The following is a 25944-nucleotide window of genomic DNA, read 5'->3' as shown; positions in this document are numbered from 1 at the left end:
ATATCAAGCAAAAGACATAGACGCTATTTGGTTTGGTTAAGAGGTAAGAGGACTTTCAGAGATTCAGAAAGTAATCATAAGTATGCGAACTACTCTTTGCCTTTTGGACACTATATTTGATACTACAGTCCCAGAATTTTACCCATGCTCTTTAATTTGTTCTTTTTATTTGTGATTGTACATACAATTAACATCTCTTCCATTGAGCATCAATCATGACTGAAAACTGGCCAGTTTTAGCACATCTAATTATTTCTATTTTTGCCTTAATTTTATTTAGTTAATGAGAACTCTCTGCATATTTTTACTAATATCAGCACTTTTCTTTTTCTGTTTCCCATTCACTTTTATAAATTAATATTTGAATATTCAGACAATTACATGAATCTTCCATTACCAAGATGGTGCTATTGTCAAAAGTGAAGACTTGTTCAGCTCCATTGTGGGAAACTCATAGTGTTCTTTTGTTAAATAATTAATGAACATATGAACTTAGCATGTGAGTAAATAATTTAGGGTAGGATTGTCTAAGGTATGGAAAGTGTGGTCAGTAAGACAGTTAGCATATGATAGTCAATATGACTATAAATACTCATCAGTTTAGCAAACATTTAAGGAGTGCCTAGTATGTATGCTTGGCCATGTGCTAGGTTTTGGGAACTCTAAGAACGACCTGCCACTCCGTGATCTTTTGAATGGACCTGATTATTAGAGTGATATTTGGGGTTAAGAGGAATGGTGCCAAATCTCTTTGGTCAAACTTCCTACGTGACTGCTGCCTAGCCTCTTTGAAACAAAGGGGTTTGGCACACATTTATTAAGAATGTATTAGGTGCTGAAAACTAGCCAAGCTGAGGACAAACAGATATACTGATTAGCTTAAGGAGACTCCAGACCAGTAGGGACACAGATGAACAGATAATCCCATTACAATGTAGCAAATGTGTTGAAGTATAAACAGGGTGCTATGGGACTGTAGAAAGGACTCACAGATGATTCTGAGAATTTAGGGACGTCTTTCTGGAAGAGTCCTGAAGACCAGGTCAGAAGCAGCCAAATGTGGGAAAGGAAAATGGATATTTTGGATAGTAGGATTAGCATGAGCAAAAATGCAGGCGTGCATTTGGGCCACAGTTCTGAATCTCTGTAAGACAGACAATGGGAGATGAGGTTGGAGAACTGTAGAAGGATCAGGGCATCTAAATACTAGATTAAATGTCTCATATCACTGTATCGAGGACTGGACCTTGTACAAGTGGCTCCTCATTCATTATTTGTTATAGACATATTGGAGTAATTTGGTTTTTTCCTCAAAGATAACTAAAACCACCTTCCTACTCCAATGACTGGCCAATTCTGGAATTCTTTGAGTGAGCCCTGAAAAAAAAAATGCAACCATAGAAAAATACTGACACCTGGAAGAGCAGTTAATCTCCAAGGATCATCGTGCACAAACTAACTTTCTAACTAGGCTTTGAGAAATGAAAAGTCAATTTCTCCGTAGCTATAAGCCAAGGACCAAGATTCACCAGGGTCAACTTTAGACAAATTCATCCCGCTGGAATGGGAGAAGTAGATTATAATAATCATGTCATGATCTCCAGTGGTCTTTTACAAGAGGGGAGAAGCCATCACAGCCCTTTTCAAAATATTAATGCTTGAACTGTAGCTGGAACTGTGTAGTACCTCTGACCTCCCTCCTAGAACCACCCAGCAGATCATCTCTGGTTAGCATTCTCCACCTCACTATTCCTTGCTCAGTGTTTGTGTTATTCCACAGCTTAGCTTCCCTTAACAGCTTCATTGAGATATAATTCTCATATCAAACAATTTATCCAATTAATGAATGCTCTTCAGTGACTTTTAGCTTATTTACAGAGTTGTACACTCATCACCACAATCAATTTTAGAACATTTTGACCACTTGAAAAAAGAAATGCCTTACTCCTTAGCCATCACCCTTCAGCCTCCCATGTCCCTCAGCCCTAGGCACCACTACTTTCTGTCTCTATAGAAAGACAGTGTTAGTTGCTCAGTCATGTCTGACTCTTTGTGACCCCATGGACTGTAGCCCACCAGGCTTCTCTGTCCTTGGGATTCTCCAGGCAAGAATACTGGAGTGGTTTGCCATTTCCTTCTCTGGGGGATCTTCCTGACCTAGGGATTGAACTTGGGTCTCCTCCATTGCAGGCAGATTCTTTACTGTCTGACTCACCAGGGAAGCCCCTTCTTTATCAAGTGAGTGAAGTCGCTCAGTCGTGTCTGACTCTTTGTGATCCCATGGACTGTAGCCTACCAGGCTCCTCCATCCATGGGATTTTCCAGGCAAGAGTACTGGAGTGGGTTGCCGTTTCTGTCTCTATAGATTTGCCTATTCTAGACATTTTGTATAAATGGAATTATACAATATGTCATCCTTTGTGAATGGCTTCTTTTACTCCTTGCCTTTTGCTTAAATGAACTGTCATATACTTATATGAGCTCAGGATCTTGTCCCTGGATACTAAATGGGTATTCCTCTTAGCTTCATGCACCATGTTATACCAACCCTGGCCAGATCCTCTAGGCAGCTTGAGAACTACCTACTTAGCCTTCATCAGAGTACATGAACTAGACAAGCTGGGGCAAAGGTAGGACATGGCAAGGGCACATAACAGGGAATTGGATGGGTCTTCCTAGATGGCCACATTTTCTCTTTCCCACTAGTTGGTTTTCTGCTGCTGTTACCCAAAGGCATGGACTAAGATTGGTGAGTGGGAAAGAATGTCTTCCACCTTGAAGATGACAGCGGTTTTTATTTTATTTTTCTCAGCTATTTATACTCCATTCTTTCACACAGTCTAAGTTCAGTTGACTGGATATAATCCAATGAGCCTGACTGTTCTGGTAGCTGCATGGTCAGTTCAGGGAGCATCCTTGGTCTGTGACCAACACTTCCCCTTGACACATGAGAGAATAAAGAGAAAAGCTGGAAAAGGTGACAGCTCCCCACCTCCCTTTACTGCCCTCTTTTATATGTGGAGTATTGAAAGAGCTTATATTACAGACTACAACAATTTACTGGACACAGCATACGTCTTGTTTCACTGAGTTCTCCTGGGGATCTTCATTTCAATTAGGCCCATGAATCCTCTTTACACATTTATCTGCAAAGACTGTGGGAAATGCTCTATCATCATAAAGAGGAGGAAATCTTTCTTGCAGGTAGGATGTCTACAGGTAGGATGAGAAGCAGCTTTCCTTTAAAAGTTAAAGTGTTAGTCACTCAGTCATGTCCAACTCTTTGCAACCCCATGATCTGTCCATGGAATTCTCCAGGCAAGAATACTGGAGTGGGTTGCCATTCCCTTCTTCAGGGATCTTCCTGACCCAGGGATTGAACACAGGTCTCCTGCATTGCAGGCAGATTCTTTACCACCTGAGCTTGAAGTCACATTATTTCTTTTAAAGAATGCATTGACTACACAAATTGTAGCTTGGCTGGTAACATGGAATACCTTAAAATCTTTCATCCTCCCTGGTTACTTCAGTTAGCCAGGAAATACAGCAGTGGCTAGACACGAGGGACCTTATGATGAGATTGTGAGTTTGGACACCCTCAGTGTTGGGCTTGTGCAAAGAGGAAACTAAGAGGAGGAACTATTCATCAGTACCCATCCTCACCCACGCGTCTATAATTACCAACAACGGTTGCAACGCAACCCATAAACACGATGAGTTGGCTAAAGCCCAGGGTTCTATTTATAGTCTCTATGGACCCACTAATAACCTTAACACCCTCCTTGAAACATAACCCAAATTAGGAGCAGGGGACAAAGGGGCAGTCTCAGTTGTGAGATAAAGTAGCAACTCTTGTACCTCCAGTTCAACACTGTCCATGTATGAATGACCGTCAAAAACATCTAGCCATTCTGAGAGAGGCATATCTCAAAATAAACATTTTCCTGGGCAGGCCAGACAAGAACACAGAGCCAAAGGATTTCCAACTCAGACTTGGAAATTATAGGGTTTAATTGGAAGGTGTGACGGGGGCACGTCATCGTTGTTTGGACGTTTGACCTACACTGTGTTTGTTCAGGCAAGACAGGAAGTGGTTGAGAAGAAGTATGACACAGTGGAAAAAGCAGGGGCTGGGAGTCAGACAGTTCCACGTTTAGCTGGGTGTCCTTGAACAAATTTCTAGATCTTTCCAAACCTCAGTTTTCTCCTCTGTAAAATGGGAGTACTAAAAATATCTACCTCATAGGGAGATGTTAGAATCACATATGGCATATAGATCCCCCAAATGGGAGTTTTTTTCCATTGTTCCTAATGTACTATTATAAATCAGGATTTCTGAAGGATTTGTCCCATATAACTCATGATGGGTAATTCCCTCATGTTTCTGAGATGGCCATATTATTTAGAAAAAAAAAAAAAACTTTAAAGAATTGAAGTATATTTTTAGAGATTCTTCTCCTATGTAGCTCCTACAAAGCTATTTCAGAAAGTTGAAAATAATATTTGCTCTATATTCATATATTTGCAATATTAAAAGATAATATTTATTTAGATAGCATAGTTGCAAATTCATCTCTTTGCACATTTTAATAAGGAGCAGTCCATTTGATGAGATTAGCAAATGACATTATATATGTTTTAGTGTTCAGGAAAACAAAGCATAGGAATTCTATATCTTGGTAAAATTTCATTAAATCTTACAGAGGATCAGAGAGCTGACTGCTAACCAGTCTCCCCCGCGCCCCCCCTCCCCCCACACACACACCATTGCCACCTCACCAACAAAATATTGTCTCCAGCATCCCTGAGATGTTGACACTTGTCTCCTACTTGAGCCCTTCAAGACTCCGGGACCCAGAAGCAATCTTTCCTGTTCTGGGGGCCACAGAAATGGTTCCGAATTTCTTCCTTCTGTTGAACCCAACTAGCTCTCTCTCACACTCTCATTTATTGGTTCAGTTTATCCGCTGGGAACAAAAAAGAACAAACTCTTTCCTCTTTAGGAGGGGCTATCAAAATTCAGAAGCACCAATGACACTCTATAACTTTCTGAGAGCTTTCTCTTATGCACCATACTAAAAGCTCTTGTCTTTTTAATATAAAAAATTACATGTTAGACGTTATTATCCTCATTTACAGATGGGCAATATCAGGTCATTGAATGTTGAAGTAATCTTGCCCAGGGTTCCAGGGTGAATAATTGGCCATTGTCAGGGTCAGGATCTCAGCCATGCTTGTCTAATCCCCAAATCCAAGCACTTGGATTCCAAGCAGCTGCTGTTTGGTTATTTAAAGTCAGGAAGGCTCAGACAGGAAAAACAGGAATACTGCAAGAATTCACTAAAGCATGGATTCAAAGAGTGTGTCATTACCATGCCCAGCAGGAACCAAAACAAAAGTACCCAGGGACAGAGCCGAGGACCACTAGGTGTGAGGGGCACAGCCCAGAGGATGAATCCAGTGAGGGCTCAGTGAGGAAGGAACCCTAAAGGAAGGGATTTTTCTACTTACCCACAGCATATAGTTACACACACCCATGGCTGGGCTCCACTGTTACTGTCAACATATACATACTGGGAGCATATCCATTTACAGACCATGGAGGGGTCAACTGCAATTCCTTCTTTGTTGTTTTTGTTCAGTTGCTCAGTCATGTCTGACTCTTTGCAACACCATGGACTGCAGCACGCCAGGCTTCCCTGTCCCTCACCAACTCCCGGAGTTTGCTCAAACTCATGTCCATTGAATCGGTGATGCCATCCAACCGTCTCATCCTCTGTCATCCCCTTCTCCTACCTTCAATCTTTCTCAGCATCAAGATCTTTTCCAATGAGTCAGTTCTTTGCATCAGGTGGCCAAAGTATTGGCCAATTCCTTCTTATCTGAAGCTTTAAGTCTTAATTGCCAGCTCTCACCAGAAAGTTTAGCATACACATGATGTGCAATACTTTGCGTAAACAAATTGGACTCAGAACACTTTGTGGATTAAATCACACTTAAAAAGAACTAGGATATCTGGGTCTTTAATAATATTTATTATACTATTACATGAAATTATAATAATAAACCATTGTTAATAATTTATATACTATCCCCAAATTCATTTTTAAGAGCTAAATATGAGTTTTGGTTGTCAGATAACTTCACATTCACTTCACATAGATTTTAGTATCTACTTCAAACATAGTAAAAATAATATACAATCAAAGAGGCACAGGAACTCCTGTGATAATCATTTGTATAGTCTAATGTCTTCTTTGTGTTCAGTCTCTTTCACATACATTCTCACATCTGATGTGAATTAAGTAGTTCAAATTAATACAGGTAGAGTGTTTTGCAGTTTATGAAATTGTTTTCTATCACCGTTTCTTGTTAGCAGAGAAAGAAAAATGAAGCTGAGCGAAGTAACTTAGCATCATTACCCAGCTGGTAAATGATGAATTCAAGATTTTCATCCACATCATGTTAAATCTAGCATATAGTGCAACTTTTAAAGCTCAAACAACAGATGATATTTGAGCTCTGTTGAGGGAAATTGTAATCAACATTTAAAGATACTATGTCTCTTAGCAACCACAGAGTTTCATGGAGTTCATCCAGGATTCACACCCTGACCCAGGCCAGCTAACAGTAAATGGTTGCCCTGCCAAGGTTCCCAGGGACCTTGTGCGACACAGCGCATTTGCTGTTTCTGAGTAGATGTAGACAGAGGAGATGACTAATGGGTACGTCATCAACCAGATATGGACAAAAAATTCTTGCCCTTTTCTTGATACTGAGTTGACCAGTGTAGTCAAAGCACTAGAAGGGCAAGAGCAAGCCCTACTTCACAACCCCAATGGGCAGGGTAGCATGAATTTCAGGCGCTTTCTCTTAAAACCTCTCACACCCAAGCACCGTGTTATTCTAAACAATCCATTTCTTCTGTGCAACTGGGAGAACATTGCTTGCTCTTTCAGTAACAGAAGTTTGGACATTTAAGTGAGAATTTTGTTTTCCCCTCTTTCCTGATCTGTTTTATATTTTTTTGTATACTTGTTCATTTATCTTCATACAAACAAATTAAACATCATAAAGGCAATTTTTCCTAAAGAGAAAAAATGCAACTGATCTCTCCTAACTCATCAACCGGTTTAATTTTGGGAGTTTTCAGCAGGTGTGAGTGTGTACACATGATGCTTCTGTGGATACAAAGTGGGGGTCTGCCTTTGTGTTTTGCATAGTATTAGAATGAAAACAGCCCTCAGGCCTTGAGCACACTTTCTAACACCTTTGTATTGATCCTTAAAATGTAAAAATGATGTTGGACACCTGTAGCTTGTGTTAATGCAGAAGTTAAAGCCACAAAGATAAGAACTCCAGGGGAAATAAAAGATCTCACTGGTTGAAAATGTTCACTTCGCTAGGACAGTGGCCCTTCCTGTTCCATACTGACACATTACAGTCCTGTCATTCGCACACGGCGAGAGCACACCCATTGGTCAGCCTGGGAGCCCTTCTTAGTGTCAGGCACAGTGATGGGCACAGGCACGTGGAAGGCGTGTTTCTCTGTTCTTGGAAAGTTCAGACTCTAAAGATGAGGACAGAAGTTGGAATCAGTTGTTTCAATTCAGTAGAGAATAGAGGACTGGACCGAGGGCTAAGGGCCTTTAAAGAAAGCAGTAGTGACCCCAGAGACTCCAGGAAGTTTCCTCAGAGAAGGGGGCATTTAGGGGAGCTAGTTTGAATATGAATATGTTTGCTAATCTAGGAATATTTCCCTAAATAATGCTTCTCATCTTCTGCTTCTATGAGTCCCCACTTTTCTCAGTCCCCGCTCCTCTCCCAAAGACTCCCATTCTCTGTTGTAGAAAGGTGGGTTTACTTTGAAGACTGGTGGACAGTAGCCTAAACATTGTTCAGTTCAGTTCAGTCACTCAGTCATGTCCGACTCTTTGAGACCCCATGAATCTCAGCACGCCAGGGCTCCCAGTCCATCACCAGCTCCCAGAGTTTACTCAAACTTGTGTAAAGTTTGAGTAAACATCGAGTCAGTGATGCCATCCAACCATCTCATCCTCTGTCGTCCCCTTCTCCTCCTGCCCCCAACCCCTCCCAGCATCAGGGTCTTTTCCAATGAGTCAACTCTTTGCATGAGGTGGCCAAAGCATTGAAGTTTCAGCTTCAACATCAATCCTTCCAATGAACACCCAGGACTGATCTCCTTTAGGATGGACTGGTTGGATCTCCTTGCAGTCCAAGGGACTCTCAAGAGTGTGCTCCAATACCACAGTTCAAAAGCATCGATTCTTTGGCGCTCAGCTTTCTTCACAGTCCAACTCTCACATCCATACATGACCACTGGAAAAACCATAGCCTTGACTAGATGGACCTTTGTTGGCAATGTCTCTGCTTTTTAAAATGCTGTCTAGGTTGGTCATAACTTTCCTTCCAAGGAGTAAGCATCTTTTAATTTCATGGCTGCAATCACCATCTGCAGTGATTTTGGAGCTCCAAAAAATAAAGTCAGCCACTGTTTCCCCATCTATTTGCCATGAAGTGATGGGACCAGATGCCATGATCTTAGTTTTCTGAATGTTGAGCTTTAAGCCAACTTTTTCACTCTCCTCTTTCACTTTCATCAAGAGGCTCTTTAGTTCCTCTTCACTTTCTGCCATAAGGATAGTGTCATCTGCATATCTGAGGTTATTTATACTTCTCCCAGCAATCTTGATTCCAGCTTGTGCTTCTTCCAGCCCAGCGTTTCTCATGATGTACTCTGCATATAAGTTAAATAAGCAGGGTGACAATATATAGCCTTGATGTACTCCTTTTCCTATTTGGAACCAGTCTCTTGTTTCATGTCCAGTTCTAACTGTTGCTTCCTGACCTGCATACAGGTTTCTCAAGAGGCAGATCAGGTGGTCTGGTATTCCCATCTCTTTCAGAATTTTCCACAGCTTATTGTGATCCACACAGTCAAAGGCTTTGGCATAGTTAATAAAGCAGAAATAGATGTTTTTCTGGAACTCTCTTGCTTTTTCGATGATCCATCGGATGTTGGCAATTTGATCTGTGGTTCCTCTGCCTTTTCTAAAACCAGCTTGAACATCTGGAAGTTCACAGTTCACGTATTGCTGAAGCCTGCCTAAAATGTTGTTTTTCCTAGCTTCTATTCTTTCTAGAGCCTATTCAGTTTTTGCTGTGGTGATGGTTGTGGTTGTTTTTAAAAGCCTTCTCCTTCCAGTTTCTGTCTTCTATGAGCTGTATGCAAAGCAAATAACACAAAATGCTTAAGAAATCTTAATGCTTAAGATTGCTTAAGCATTAAGCAATGCTTAATTAAGCATTAATTAATTAGTTAATTAATCTTAATTAAGCATTAAGAATGCTTAAGTGGTGATGCTGTTCACCATAAGATGAATATCAAACCATCACATGTTAGTATATCATTGACTGTGCTCCCAAAGCTGTGAATTGATTGCCCTTTCCCTTTGAAAACTTCCATCTCCAAAGATCAGAGAAGAGAAACTGAATAGCTTTTTCTCTGGTTTGGGCTCCAGAGGGATTTATAGTCTGTGTTCTAGAGCTATGACCTACCACTGGGACCCATCTATCCTGAAAGCAACTAGATGTTCCTCATTCCCCTGCAGAATAGTGGAACATCACCCAGATAATCAGATAAGGCAGCAAAGCCTAGAGAGTTGTGTACAGAAATGTTTCATTGGCCTCTGCTGTAGCCCCAGTCACTGTCAGGCTCATCTACCACTGGATCCATTAATCCCCCTTGTCAACTTCTGTTTCAAGTTCCCTCATTCAGGTTATCTCTTTCTTCAGTGCCTTTCCCCCCTACTAATAAGCAAGTTTGGTTTTATATATCTAAAGGTTTCCTCTGCATAGACAACCAGGAGATGCACTTATGTTCAAGTGAGAGTGAGTCAAATGATACCAGCCTCCCATCCCTCTCTCTTAAGACCCCTCAGCATGCCCCTGAACTCTCAAGATCTTGAGTGATAAATCCTCAACTGGAAAGGGAGGATTGTCTTGCTATAGTCGGCCTGGTCCCAACCACCTCCAAATAACTTACTGGTGCCAGCCTGCTGCCTCAGGACCTGTTCCTAACTATTTCTCCATCAAGCTTTGGATTGAATAAGACACAGACAAGGTGCCTTCACTTGTGAGTTGCTGACCAGGACTCCTTCCTGGAGCTGCTCTTGTATTCCACGGGTGCAAACTATGTGTGTCTGAGAAGGGGACAATCCGCCTCCATTGTTTTGCAGTGTTTTGAATTTAATTTTAATTTAATTTTTTTTTAATTAGAGTACAGTTGATTTACAATGTTGCATTAGTTTCTCCTGTGCAGCAAAGTGTATCAGTCATACGTATCCGTATATCAACCCTTTTATATTCTTTTCCCATACAGGTCATTACAGAATATTGAGAAGTGTTCCCTATGCTATATAGTAGGTCTTTACTAGTTTATTTTATATAGTGGTATGTATGTATCAATTCCAGTCTCCCAATTTATCCCTCCCACCCACCCCGGCTTCCCCTGCTGGTTATCATAAGTTTGTTTTCTACATCTGTGACTCTATTTCTGTTTTGTAAATAAGTTCATTAGGACCATTTTTTTAGATTCCACATATAAGTGCTATCATGTGATATTTTTCTTTCTCTGTTTGACTTACTTCATTCAATATGACAATCTCTAGGGCCATACATGTTGCTGCAAATGACATTATTTTGGGTTTTTTTATGGCTAAGTAATGGCTAAGTAATATTCCATTGTATATATGCACCACTTAGAGGTACATATATACAAGAGGCACACGTGAAGAGGAAAACAGACATAACTCTCTGACATAAATTGCAGCAAGATCTTTTTTTATCTTCCTCCTAAAGTAATGAAAATAAAAACAAATGTAAGCAAATGGGACCTATGTAAACTTAAAAGCTTTTGCACAGCACAGGAAACCATCACCTAAACAAAAGACAGCCTGCAGAATGGGAGAAAATATTTGCAAATGAAGTGACGGACAAGAAATTAATCTCAAAAATATACAAATAGCTCATACAACTCAAAATGAAAGAAAAACAACCCAATCAAAAAATGGGTGGAAGATCTAAATAGACGTTTCTCCAAAGACGAAATACAGATGGCCAAAAAGCGCATGAAAAGATGCTCAACATCATTCATTATTAGAGAAATGCAAATTGAAGCTACACTGAGGTATCATCTCACACTGGTCAGAATGGCCATCATCAAGAAGACTGTAAAAAATACATGCTAGAGAAGGTGAGGAGAAAAGGGAACCCTCCTACGCTGTTGGTGGGAATGTAAATTAGTACAGCCACTATGGAGAACAGTATGGAGGTTCCTTAAAAAACTAACAGTAGACCTACCATATGAACCTGTTTTGAATTCTTCATGTGTATTTTGAGGACCCATTTGAGTCCAGGCCCACATACCACCTAAGATAGGCTTCCAAAACAGTTTCCACCCAGCCAGGAAATTTTGCACACTTATTGAATTATTTGAAACTAAACTGATTTTGTTTGTTTTTTGGCTAGTGAATCTTCTTGTTACCCAGATGTAACTTGGTGTATAGGTAAAATAGAAATGCAATAAATGTGAAAGGGGAGAGGAAGGGGTGGGAATGTGAAATAATACTGTAAGATAGTCATATTAATATCCTAATATGAAAGATAAGATAACAAGGTGATACTTAGAAAATGTAATTCACTTGCAGTGTGGCAGAGAGACAGCCAAAGCAGATAGACTTGGGGGATTTCCTGCCTCATCACTTTCTAGTTATATGATATTGGCCAAGTTGCTTAATTGTTCTCAGCCTGTTTCCTCATCTATAAAATCAATGCCAATGACCATTCAAATTAAATAAGATAACATATGCAGGAAAACTTTGCATAGTTCATGTCACATAGTCAGAACTTAATAAATACTATAAACCATTATCACTGCAGAAGTTTTCACATAGAGTATTCAGTGGAACCATATTTGATTCCAAAGCCCTTGGGATGCTTCTGTGAGGCCACATCGGCAGTCCTCCAGCCTTCCTCTCAGAATGCAGTTCTAAGAAGCTGATGCGTCACTGCCTGCTGAATCACTCCCGATAGGGATCTGCTATGAACAGCATGTGCTTCTTGCTCTCTGGTTGCTTCAGTCTTGCCTCTCCAGAAACTTGGAAGGCAGCTGAGGAAGTCCACAGGCTTTGCCACCAAGATTGCTCAAGAGGGTCCAACAAGGACCACAGGGGCTGTTCCACTCCAGGCTTAGTGGGACCTCACCTGGGGAATGGGGTCCATGTAGAGGTGAGGGGCCACATACAACATAGTGTTTAGAGAAGGAGAATGAGAAAGCAGCAGAAGCGCTCTCCACGTAAACCACATGGCCATGCGTATCTTCTGAGTGTTCCCCTGTACAGCAGCCTGGGAAGACATCTAAGAATTTTCAAGGATGTAGAGAAAGACAGTTAAAATTATCCAGGACTTGATCCAAGGAAGATCCAAGGAGGACTTGAGGCAAAACTAAATGATGAGAATCTCTTAATCCAGAAAGATAACTTATATGGCCAAAATCTAAAATTGTGAAAAAACATTCTTAAGCAAAAATAAAATTTGGAAACATAACCACAACATATCACATCACCACATGACAGAGTATTAAGACTAGAGGAAAACCATTTAAACCTCCAGCACTTAAAGAAAAGATAAGGAAATACCAAATGACAAATGCATAAGAAAGAGACAATGAATCTATTGCTTTTAAAATGGTGTAATTCAAAATATATTCTTTAGTATTTTCACCGTGTTTCCCGAGAAAAGATTTAAAGCTGCATTTCAAAATGAAAACTATTTAAGGAAAGACGAAATGAGGTACCTGTTTCTAGACCATTCTAAACTGCAAAGGGCATTTCAGTCTTGGAGGTCCCCCAGTGTTTGAGGGCCCCACATTGCTAGAAACCAGGGGGCTGAAATAAAGCTTGCTAAGTATTTCCTCCAGTCTCATTTACAAACAAGGAAACTGAGGACTAGGGAGGGGAAGGAACACTGAAGAGCCCAGCTAGTCAATGTATCAGTCAGAGTGCAACTGGGAAAAGAAACTACACAGAAGGGAATAGAGGGAATTTTATTCAGGGAATTGACTGGACATATGATGAGTGTGCAGAAAAGTCAGCAGGACCCAGCCAGTGAGGCACCCCAAGATTACCAATAGCAGAAAGCCAGAGAGGACAAGGCAGGGGTCGTAGAACTGCAAGAACCTTGCGACCGTTCTCCTGGCAGAAAGTGGCAGCTTTGTCCTGTGGGAGCTGGTACCTCCCCTGTTATAGATTGTAGCCTGTGGCATTGCCCGAGGCAGAGAGGAGGGAGAGAAATACTTTGGCTTATCTCTTACTCTGCTCTCTTAAGTACCTTCAGTTGACTTCCCATGGGTGAGGCCCAGTAGGAAGCCAGGAGACACTGTAGGGAGAGGGGATGTGACACAGAGCAGAGCTGAGAAAGGGTAAGGAGTGGGCCTGAGAGTTCACACATGGGGACCACACCATCTGTCATTAAACAGTAATGTCTTGGGCACTCCCCTGGGCAATGGTACTGTCCTGGTAGGACATAGTAATCTTTGGAGGCAGCCATCAGAGCTGCCTCTCATGTGCAAACTATCAGGGCTATGCATAGTGTCATAGTCTGCTAATTCCTGATCAGTTTTCCGGTCAGAGAATGGTTCATATTTAATAGAAACCCATTATCAATCTTTCTAAATGGCAAACATTTTCTTAGTATATTTGTTTGGATTTCCATATATTGAGTTAGTTTTCTTTGTCTTTGGAGGCTGGGGGGCTCTTCCTGGAACTATATTGGCATCCTTAAATTTTTAATTTAGAATGAAAGCATTCCCCTGAGTGGTTTGTAGAGATAAGGACTTTAGTCCCTTAAAATAGCCATCAGCAACTCTAAGCTATCCCAAATAAACATACAATCAAATCCTTGAACTTGCTGTGCATGTGTGGCTTCAAGACAGGTCCCTAATTTCTAACTTGCAAGTAAATTACAGCCGTTATGAGCTCTGTCTATAAGAACTCTATAGCTGCCACATACCAAGAGGCAGGGGTCAAGCTCTGAATATAGAACAACAGGGCACCACAGACAGTAACCAATAAAGAGGCTTGGTGGGGGCGGAGCTGGAGCAATGTCCTGGAGACCTCTTGTGTCAGGAGTTAACCCTTTCAGTGTTGCACTCTCAAGGGGATGGTGGCAGGTGGGCTGTGGAAGTGGTCAGGACAATAGTTAACTGACTCAGAAGTATTTCAAATATAGTTCAGTAAGCATTCTGGCATACTGGCTGAATATCAGCATTGCCACAATGGAAAGTGTTTTGGTATCCAGAAAAAGGGACCCTAATTGCTAGCCTCGGGGTTGCCTCTTCACCTGTTTTCTCCCCAGGACCATTGGTAACTCCAGGGCAGTGACATCTCTAACTTGTGCTTGGGTCTTGGTCCCAAGGACAATGCCAGGCACACAGAAAAATGGCACACAGGAGGGGAAACCAACCATGGGCACTAGCTGAGTGGAGAATCTCTCCCTCCCTCATGGCCAAGTTTTTGGGGCTTTTTATTTTTCCAAGATCTTCCAGAAAAAGCAGAACCTTCACCCAGACAGAGCAAGTGTGTCACAAAGTTCTGCTTTCACTGTGTGTTAAGTGGAAATGATTAGGCAAGCGGGTAGTAAGAGATTCCTCTCTGTGTTTCCTCTGTATTGGGAGGTTCTGCCATGGACCTCTGCACACTCAGACCTACAGTGCAAATTGCGATAATTGCACTGATAACCCCAGGATGCCTCACTTATCTGTCATCATGGCTTATCCACACAGAACGTTGCTGAGGGGGCCACTTCCTGGACACATATGTAGGTGTGAAGATGCTGGGATGTGAGAGTATGTGTGTGTGTTTCCAGGACTGACTTGAAGCAGTTAGTGTTTGACAGAAGTGATGGCACTTGTTCAAGTGCCTATGGCTGATGAGGTTCTTTCTGTCCCTGGGCTGTGAGATCTGGACTAGGCTCAGAAACTACTGACCCTAAGACAGTTACAACTGTCTCCACCCTGCTGTCATTCATAGAGCAGTAAATGTTCTGAGACGTCTCAGAGGTATGTCAGGGTGACCTAACTGCACCCCCTAGGCACGTTCCAGCTGGACTGGTGGGGGTGTGAAACCAGTGAAGCTTTTTGGTTGGTTAAACTCTGCACTGAGAGTTGGTAGATCTGTCAAGAGATTCTCAAACCTGACTGCATTATTTATACTGCCATGGGAAACTTTCTAAAAATACTAATATTGAGGCCCCTTCCCAGATGAAAATCAGATTTGTTAAGAATGCAGCCTGGACATTTTGTCGTTGCTGTGTTTTTAACTCTCCAGTTGAGCAACCAAGATTGGGAACCACTGCCTGGTTGACCTTATCTATCAGCCTGGCCATTTACCCTGAGTTCCCTTATCTGTAAGAGAGATTTCATGGTGGCAGCGGCCCATCTCCCAGAAATGAGAGCAAGAATGCAGGATCCATGTAGGTCTTCTGCCCATTTTTTAACTGTGTTGTTTGTTTTGATGCTCATAAGCATCATGAGTTCTTTGTAAATTTTGTATACTAATCCCTTGTCAATCATATCATTTGCAAATATTTTCTCCCAACATGTGGGTTTTCTTTTCATTTTGTTTATTGTTTACTTTGCTGTACAAAAATCTTTTGAGTTTAAGTGAGTCCAATTTGTTTCTCAAAAAAAGACATACAGATGGCCAAGAGGCACATGAAAAGATGTTTAACATCGCTAATTATTAGATAAATGCAAACAGTGAGCTATCACCTCACATCACCCAGAATGGCCATAATAAAAAAAATCCACAAAAAAAATAAATGCTGGTGAGATGTGGAGAGAAGGGAACCCTCCTACACTGTTGGTGGGAATGTAAATTGGTACAGCCACAATAGTACAAAAGTGAAAGTGAAAGTTGTTCACTTGTGTCTGACTCTTTGTGACCCCATGGACTACCACTCTATAGTGGGTAGCCTTTCCCTTCTCCAGGGGATCTACCCACCCCAGGGATCAAATCCAGGTCTCCTGCATTGCAGGCAGATTCTTTATTAGCTGAGCCACAAGGGAAGCCCAAGAATATGGAGTAGGTAGCCTATCCTTTCTCCAGTGAATCTTCCTGACCCAGGAATCAAACCGGGGTCTCCTGCATTGCAGGCGGATTCTTTACGAACTGAGCTATCAGGGAAGCAGAGAACAGTGTAGAAGTTCCTTAAAAAGAAAGAACAAAAAAACACCAAAACTAAAATTAGAGCTACCATATGACCGTACAATCTCATTCCTGGGCATACAGCTAAAGAAAAACATGATCCAAAGGGATACATACACCCCCAATGTTCACTGAAGCACTGTTCACAATAACCAAGACATGGAAGCAACCTAAATATCCATCGACAGAGCAATAGATAAAGAAGGTGTGGTACATATATACAATGGAATATTGCTCAGCCGTTAAAAAGAAAGAAACAATGCCATTTGCATCAACATGGATGGACCTAGAGAGTGTCACACTGAGTGAAGTCAGTCAGACAGAGACAGAGAAATATCATATGACATCCCTTGTATGTGGAATCTGAAAAGAAATTATATAAATGAACTTGCTTACAAAACAAAAAGAGACTCACAAACTTAAAGAACCAACTTATGGTTGCCCAGGGCAGGAAGGATGGGGGAAGGAATAGTAGGGCGTTTGGGATTGACATGTACACACTGCTATATTTAAAATGGATAACCAAAAAAAACCTACTGTATAGCACATGGGACTCTGCTCAATGCTATGTGGAAGCCTGGATGAGAGGGGAGTTTGGGGGAAGAATGGATACATGCCTATGTATGCCTGAATGTCTTCATTGTTCACCTAAAACTATCACAACTCTTAGTTGTATCACAATTAACTTGTTTGTTAATTGGTTTTACCCCAATACAAAATAAAAAGTTTTTTTAAGAAAAGAATCCAGAATCTAGAATAAAAGAAATTGGGTGTTGGAGTTCCAGTGACTAGCATTGTGATTGTGGGAATGCTACTCAATCTTTTTTTTTTTTTGCTACTCAATCTTTCTTGGTCTCAAGCAACAGCTCAACTTGAATGACTTGTGAGAATTAAATGAGATAACTCCAATAGACCATTTATACCTGACATATAGTAAGTGCTCAATGCACGTTAGTTATTATTACTGTGAAAGCGTTCCCTGGGTTCTTTGGAAGGGCTGTCTACCCATGACAGTGGTCGTCTTGTAATGATTCAGTATTGTCATCGTAAACTCTGGTTCTCAAGTCCTCATAAATGAAAATGTTACCTATCCTAAGACAAGGGAGGAAAAAGGATGGACCTAAAGGACCCAAAACCAAGAGGTGTTTCTCAATAGCAGAGAAGAGTTCGTCTGATTGGTTTCTTCAGACAGAATAGTCAGAAGCCAGTCTAATGAGAGTCCAGGTTTCCATAGCAGTTAAGGGAGCTTACTGGGAGCTTTTCAAATGTTCCTCACACACACAGACTCCCTGGGGATTAGATAGACTCCAGCTGAAGGCCACTAGCTATAATGGACAATGTACCTGAAGCTTTGTAAGGCAAGGAGGCTCCAGCCACTCCGGAATGAAGACTAACCCACTGTCTGAATTCATCGCAAGATGACGCTTTGAGATCCCCATGTATGTGAAGCATCTCTGCCAGCTGCCAGCACATTACTAAGACTCTGAAGGCGAAAGCTAACCTTTTGCCCTGGCTATTCAGAGTCCTGGCAATGAAATAATCTGACCTAATAAAAGAGGCAGCCAGACTCTGCCTACTTGGAAAATGAAGTTCATTTAAGTAACTCCCAGAAGGAAGAAAAAAAGAGGAATTTCTACAAGTTAGAACACAGGAAGGATAAATGCAGACACCTCATCCATTATCTTTCCATGGAAGACACCCCGTCTTTTCTGGCCTGGAACTTGCCTTAGCCACACTTGGAAAGTCAAGTGGCTTCCTCTGGGGTTTCATTCTTCTTACTGCAGGGTTTTATCATGTTGAAGAGACTGGAGTATGAATTCTGAGAAGGCTCTGCTTGACAGTTAGGCATGCTGGCCCGGGTCTAGATCCAGAGACTAGTGGTGTGGGACACCTATTCAGTAACATCTCAGACCATGACACCCCACGCTCACAGGAAAAATGAAGGCCAGTGCAAGAACAGTAGAACTTCTAATCCAAGTTACCTATTAATTCAACATTTACTCCTTTTTAAAACTTAAGTTTATAACTTGAGTTGGCCTACTCAGTTATCATTTGGTGTTTGGTCCCAGAAGTGCACCAAAGTAAAGTGGTGAATCTTCAGGTATTCTTTGAAGCAGGTTCTGAAGGCCCCATTCCTTATTGAGCCTGCAATAGTTAGGATAACTCCCCTCGGCTTCTGCTCTGGGGATATCCTGGGTTAGTCAAAAGGTTCATTGGAATTTTTCCAAACTTCTCAATGAATCTTTTGGCCAACCCAATACATTTCTGAGCTTAAGCAGGAAGAGTTATAGTGCTATATCATGGAGGTCCAGATTTCCACTGGACTCTGATCCAGAAAGGACTCTTTCTGCCAGAAGAGGACAGTATCTTCTCTCTAGCCATTGCAAGATGGCAGGCAATGAAAACACACAGGGAAGTCCTCTTAGAGAGAGAAATCATTCCTCAGTTATATAACAGACCACCAGGCAGTGTCTTTCAGAATATATTTGAAGAACCATCTAAACTTCAAATCTAGTTGATAAACACTTGGTTCCTGAGAGTAACTACATTGTTGCCGTAGTTGCTAAGTCATGTCTGACTCTTTTGTGACCCTGTGGATTGTATCCTGCCAGGTTCCTCTGTCCATGGGATTTCCCAGGCAAGAAGACTGGAGAGGGTTGCCATTTCCTTCTCCAGGGGATCTTGCCAACCCAGGGATTGAACCCTTGTCTCCTGCATTAGCAGGCAGATTCTTTACCACTGAGCCACCAGGGAAGCCCCAACCACATTAACAGAGACTGAATTAATGAATTTAAATATTAATAAGGGTCCTAACACAAGAACAGTATCCACCCCAGTCTAACAGCACTGAACAAGAACAGTATGGAACACAGAGAAGAGTGGGGAAGAAGAGGGTCAAGCTGGGCCCTGACAGAGTCTGCCCTGTAAACACTGACTCATGCTCCCTGCCAGGTCCTGGGGGGAGCGCCTGTGAGTTTACAGCAGAACCCACAGCAATGATGGGCCCCACCGTCAACTGTCACTGCCTTCTGCTCTGAGCTCTTCTCCAGTCTCCACTGATGACAACTCCACCTGCACAAGAGCAGGAAGCAGAGTGAGGCATGCCTGGTGGTCCAAGGGAGTTACAAGAAGAGGTTTACACCACACAATACTAGAAATCTGCTTCATAAAATGTGTTAGACAAATGTCTTCTCCTCCTAACCCCTTTCCTTCAGGGCCCTCGATGAGCCCTTCTTTTCCTGTGATTCTTCCCCAAAGCAGTTCTCAGCCCAACTCGTACCTCCTCCCTTTTCTCCTGGACAATATTTTTTCCTGTAACATCCAAATCCTCCCCTCCCCTTATTTTGAAGAGCAGCTCCCCACTACTTCATGGAGTTGGGGCATCAGCCTGGTGCCCAGCCCAGGCCTCTCTTCTGCTCCAAAGTAAGTTCATCAAAGCAGGTCTCAGTGCAGGCAGCTCTCCCTGTGAAAGGCTTCCTCAGGCTGCGCAGATTCCATCATTCAGAGCGTGCTTGTTGGGGGCCTTCCATGTGCTAGGACCCTCTTCTGGAAAACAAAACAGATAAAAATCTCTGCTGTTAGGGCTTCCATTCTAATAGGGGAAAATAAAGTTTTATGTGATACACACACGTATTTGGTGACTGATTTGCGTGCATGTGTATGTGTAAATTAACAGGTCACTCTGTCATTCTCACTCCAGCATGTAAGTTCAGTCATTCTCAACAAATCCTTCTGGCATTTTCTTCATCTAACTGCTCTTCCCCTGTGAGATGGCGAGTGAGTGGAGCCAGCTTAGCTGGTGGCGGGGCGGGGGTGAGGTGTGATTCCCACGAGGCTCTCAGGGAGTGCACTGTCCCAGGGCCCCTCACTTGCAGGTGCGGTAACGGAATGTGGTCAGGAGGCGCACAGCAGAGCCAAGTGAGATGACTGCCTGAGAGGCTGAGGAGAAGAAAGTGCCGTAGGGTAGGGTGGAAGGTGGGAGTCCAGAAACCAGGACAGCACAGCAAGGAGTGATGGAACAGCAAGTGGAAAGGTGCCCCCGACGGGACAGGAGACAGAGAGGTGATGGTGTTTCAGGCAGCTATGTGAAGATGAGCCAGGATCACTTAAGAGAAAAGTTCTACTCCTGCAGTATCCTTTCCCTTCTTCCTCTCCCCCCTTTTCTTTAAGTCTTCCTCCACAAGCCCCACCTAGACAGGGATCTTCTCTGTCTTGCTCAGAATAGTACTTTGCGAAGAGTGGGTGCTTAATAATTATGGGTGGACCCAGTGATGGGCTTGCCCTCTGAAGCCTTCCAGCCCAGCTCAGCTTCATGATTTCTCCTCTGAACTGAAGCCCTTAGTGACCTGGCAGGAGGCTTTCGCACTATGGAAAGCACACAGAATGAAATCTTGGCTCTGCCTTTTATCACGTTTCCAAGTCACTCAGTCTCTTTCCACTCTCAGTTTTCTTGTCTGCAAATAGAAATATTCCTCCCAGGTTCGTACTGAGGACTACAGGAAAAATATGTAGGCATGGAAGTCCCTGACACTTCAAACCACGAATTCAGCAATTATCTTGCACTGCCATTTGGGATGCTTCTTTTGTCAAAAACACAAATTGAACCCTGATTTGTCTGCCATGTGCATTTGCTGGCCTCCTAGCCTCCAGCAAAGCTTAGGCTATGCTCTTAAGGTTATGCTCAACCTAAGGCCAGGAATCACACTTTTTTAAGGTTTTGCTGTTTTATTTCTCTTGTTTTATTTTCAGCTTTCTTCGGGTGTATTGACAACTAGCAATCATATATATATATATGATTGATATATGATCATATATATATATAGTATGCAATTTGATGGTTTTATATATGTATGCATGGGGAAATGATCAGCACAATCAAGCTAGTTAACAGATCCATCACTTCACATAGTTACAATTTTCTTTTTTTTCTTTCTCCTTTTTTGTGGTAAGAACACTTAAGATCTACCCTCTAAGCAAATTTCAAGTATACAATACAGTACTGTTATCTGTAGTCACCATGCTGTTAGATCTCCAGAACTTATTCATCTTGCATAACTGAAACTGTGTGTACCCTTGACCAAAATTTCCACATTTCCTCCTGCCCTCAGCCCCTGGCAACCACCATTCTACTCTCTGTTTCTATGAATTCTAATATTTTAGACAGGAAGGACATCTTACTTATCTGTGTCTTTAACAGAATCTAGTCCCTTGCTTCTTTGTCCCCAACAGACATCAATACATTTTTTGTTTTTTTAACATTCTATTAAAAAAACAGTATTGGGGCTTTTGATCTGGAAGCTCATTTTCTGACTGTAAAACGTTATGGTATTCTCTACAGACTGCAGTCTCTTGGCTCCAAGAGGTTAAGTAAACTCAAAGGATGAATAATCTCAAGGAAGTGTTGTATTCCTGCATGATAGAGTTATAAGCTGCAAGGAATGCTGGGGGGATATTCCGGGGTATTTGGGGGTACTGTCCAGAAGGACAAACATTCTCCATGGCTTGGATGGACTGTGGCTCTGACTGGCTTGGCATGTGACACCCTGCCTGGCAAGACAGGACAAGAAATGAATCAATTGCCCAGTGAAATGATATGTGCTATTTCTAAGCTGCCTAGCTCATGAGTACTGCACAATCCAGCAGCCCACTCTGATTTGTCACACCAAAGGCTGCCTTCTTAGTAAACAGTTGTCCACACTTCTGTTCATTCTGAGTCACCACTTAGTGTTCAAACTGAAATGCCAGTGCAGGTCCTTGGAATACACCATGCAGAGTGAAACCAGAGGAGGTGGGACTGGGTGGGATGGCACTTCCCGTGGAAACTTCCATGTCCTACAAGGGAGCCAGAGCCTCAGCCAGGGTTCGGCAAAGGATGGTTACAGACAGCTCCCTGTTCACAGTTACCCCATCTCCTAGGTAAATCCCTCTCTTTATAGCTGAGGAAGTTGAGGGTGGGCTGGTTCAGTGACTTGCACATGGTCTCACAAGCTTTTCATGACCTGGCTCCTAGCCTCTCCTAACGTATCCCCCGCCTGGTCCCACATGTATCCTCTTTCCCAGTCAAATTAAGTCACAATAGCTCCTTAGCGCACGATGTTACTTCACTTCTCTTGTGTCCCCTTGCCATGAAATGCTGTTTCTGCTCCTCCAGGGTAGTGGACAACTCGCTCTACAAGGTCCAGCTCAAGCGTCCTGTCCTTTCACAAAGCCTTCCTGACCAGTTGTCACACCTCAGCACACCCCCTTCCTCATCAGAGCAGAGCTGTTCACTGTTCTAGGTGCTACTTGCGCTGTACTCCCATCACTGCCAGTGCCTGGGATTACATCATTTGTTAGAAGTCTATCATTTGCTTTCATAGGCCATGGAGTCAAGCATCAGTAAGGGCTATGTTCAGTCGCAAGTAACAAAAAGTGCAGTTAATTCATAGGTTAGACAAATTAGAGAATTAATTAAATTTTTTTTTTTTTTTGCCATGAGAACTCCATGATACCACTAGGGACCCAGTTTTCCTATCTTTACTGTGGCTTTTTCCCCTCATGCTTGTCACCCAGTGGTCACAAAATGGCTGCTCTTTCACTGTGTGTATGTTCCAGGCTGGAAAAAAAGTAGAGGTAATGGATAATGATGTATTCACTAATCAAGTCTGCTCGTTTTACAGAGCATTTCTAGAAGACCCACTTAGTGACTCTTTTATCTCCTTGGTCAGAATGATATTTTAAGGATAACCCAGAGTGGCAAAAAAGAATGGGAGACATACTTGTTTAATTGGACATATTGAAACTCACAATATAATTGGGGTTTGGTTAGTAAGGCAGAAGGGGGAGAATTAATATTGAGTAGACAAGTGTCATTGTTTAACCATACACAGAGATTATGTTTCACTTAGCATTCTCCCTGGGTCTTAGCATAACACATGGTTCATAGTAGATACTCAATAAATAAAAGTCTAAGAAAGAAAGGAAGTTTTCTGACCCCTCAACCAATGCTGTTTTCCCAGTATGACTTAGCACATCTTTGATCTTTCAGACGTGAAGCAAAGCTTCCTGGGTGTGCGAAGGAATGACAGAGGGAGAAGTGACTGGAGGGGTCTCAGACAGATGCTTACTGCCCAGCTGGCAACTCTCAGCTTAGCAATGCCTCGGAGCTCGGAGGAAGGGATAGTAAGGTCATTCTTGGCATGTGCGTTGTTCTTGGGACCCCTATTCCCAACTCAAAAAAAGCATGTTAGTCACTACACTTCAAAAGTATCACCAGGTTCCTGGGACATCTCTATCTCTTTTTCCAGTTGAGAATCCTCAGCCACAAGGCTGGACTCAGTCTTGCTTCCTTTAAGGCCAGGCACTATTTCTGTGGGCTTCCCCGGTGGCGCTAGTGATAAAGAACTGCCTACCAATGCAGGTAGATGTAAGACATGTGGGTTCCATCCCTGGGTTGGAAGATCCCCTGGAGGAGGGCATTGGCAACCCACTCCAGTATTCTTGCCTGGAGAATCCCATGGACAGAGGAGCCTGGCAAAGCCTCGCAAAGAATCAGACACTACTGAAGTGACATAGCACACACACACTATTCCTGTATGTCATGCTTGTGCTATCAAGCTTTCCATAATTATGAACAACTTTGCAATGAACCTTGTTGAAATAAATCTTTGGGTTCATCCTTTGCATCTTAATTATTATTTCCTTAATCTAAATTCCAGAACGTAGAAATGCTAGGCAAAAGGCTATGCTCATTCTTAAGGTTTCCGGTGAGTGTTGTCTAACTGTCAGGAAGGCACATTGCTCTATGCTCCCATCAGTCACAAACAGAAAAGCCTACCATCTTTCCAGTGGTGCGTGCTCTCTCCTTCTGAAGGTTTCAGCTGTGAGCCCCTCATTCCAAGGGCCTAGCCTGTCCTCCCTTCCAGAACAACAGCAGAACAACCCCCAACTGGAAACAAAGATAGAGGCCGTCTGATGCGAATGTGTCTTGGTTCCCCTACTTAATTTTAAGTTTCACTCTGGAAAGAGCAGGAAACACAGATTCTGTGTGCATAAAGGACGCATTCATTAAATGCTTGACGAGAGAACTCAGATGGTTCTGTGGACCTAGCTATGATCCTGGGGGTTATTCTTGACATCTCTCTATTATTCTCCATCAGGTTACCAAATCCTGTCAAGGGGTTTGACTGCAAATGTGTTTGACCTTCTAAACATCTTTGCAGTCAGCCTCCTCTTCTAAATCACTTTTTCATCTGCCTCTGGCCCTGTCTTTGTCATGACCTCATTATTTCCCTCAATTGACTGCTTTGCCACCCATTTCTTTTCTTCTATCCCTCAACCCATTCCCCATGCCACCCCAGATTGATTTTTCTAAATACCTATGTTATTGTCATTGTTTAGTTTCTAAGTCAGGTCCAAGTCTTTGTGACTCCAGGGACTGTAGCCTGCCAGGCTCCTCTGTCCATGGGATTTCCCAGGGAGGAATACTGGAGTGGGTTGCCATTCCCTTCTCCAAGGGATCTTCCCAACCCAGGGATCGAAAGTGTATCTTCTGTGTCTCCTGCTTGGCAGGTGAATTCTTTACCACTGAGCCACCTGGGAAACCCAGAAATATTTATGACCACATCACAGTCCAGTTTCATCTTTGTCTTTAAACCTGTTCTTATAACCCAGCAGCTCCCTGAAGTGTTAATGTTCCTTCATGTCCTCATGCACCATGAGGATTCCATAAGCAGGATTTATTGCAGGGAGACTCCTTGTTCACCATTTCCCACTACCCCTTCTCCAGGGAACCATCTTAGAAACCATCTGGTTGAACTCCATTTTATAGACGAGGGAATTGGAGGACTTGCATCTTAAACACCTTCCCTTCCCACTTCAAATAACAAATTTAGGTTTTCCCTATTAAAATTCAGCTCATCATCTCTTCCAGTCAGTGTTGGGACACCCCTTCTATAAAGCCCAGGGGCCCCTTCTCTGTGTCCTCACAGCACCCCATATTTATTATCTCTCTGTATTATGACTATTTTTATTTGCTTTTTCATCTTCCTCAGGTAGACTAAATTTCTGAGGGCAAAGATTGAGCCTTATCCAACTTTCTATTTCTACAGACTCTAATAGTGTACGTTTGGTCATTGCTCCGTGGATGTTTATTGAATGAATAAATTAATACTTCGTTATAAATTAGAGAAAAGATCAGTGCTGATAGAGAAAACACATTGATAGTGACTCTCTTCAAGATGTAGAGACTGGAATGTCAGTTTCCCCCTTTCACACACATGTGGCCCAGGTGACTTTCCTTCAGTGAAACACCCTGAAGAGATATGTCCAAGTAGTATGTTTCCATTTGGATAGCAAATAGCTCTTTCCTTCTGAGATTTTGTGGGAGAACCAAATCAGGGAGTAGAAAATGTACCTCATCTGTGCATTAGTTAACAGGATTAGAAAACATTTTTGCTTCAATAGTTGTATATTTTTAAAGTTACCATTTATTGGTACATATATGGCCACTCCCTCTTGAAACTCCCTTCTACCTTCCACCTATGGCTGATTCATGTGTATATATGGCAGAAACCAACACAATATTGTAAAGCAATTATCCTCCAATTAAAAATAAAGTTTTTAAAAAAACATAAGAGCTAAAGCAAGCAGAGGTATAATTCACCTGCTTTTATCACTG

The 25944-nt window shown here is 42.3% G+C and overlaps 1 long non-coding RNA gene across 1 annotated transcript; it reads right to left on the bottom strand.

Annotated features, from left to right (window-relative positions):
- Positions 1 to 11260: 11260 nt before the first annotated feature.
- On the bottom strand, positions 11261 to 16392 carry LOC122708938. Its single transcript, XR_006345358.1, has 3 exons — positions 16349 to 16392; positions 15274 to 15277; positions 11261 to 11391 (listed from the first exon to the last, which is right to left on the bottom strand). It is a non-coding gene; the product is annotated as an uncharacterized LOC122708938 (long non-coding RNA).
- Positions 16393 to 25944: the final 9552 nt, after the last annotated feature.

This window comes from Cervus elaphus, chromosome 15, assembly GCF_910594005.1.
Source record: "Cervus elaphus chromosome 15, mCerEla1.1, whole genome shotgun sequence".
NCBI lineage: Eukaryota > Metazoa > Chordata > Mammalia > Artiodactyla > Cervidae > Cervus > Cervus elaphus.
The sequence above is the reverse complement of the archived record's forward strand: the minus strand, read 5'-3'. Positions and strand labels throughout refer to the sequence as shown.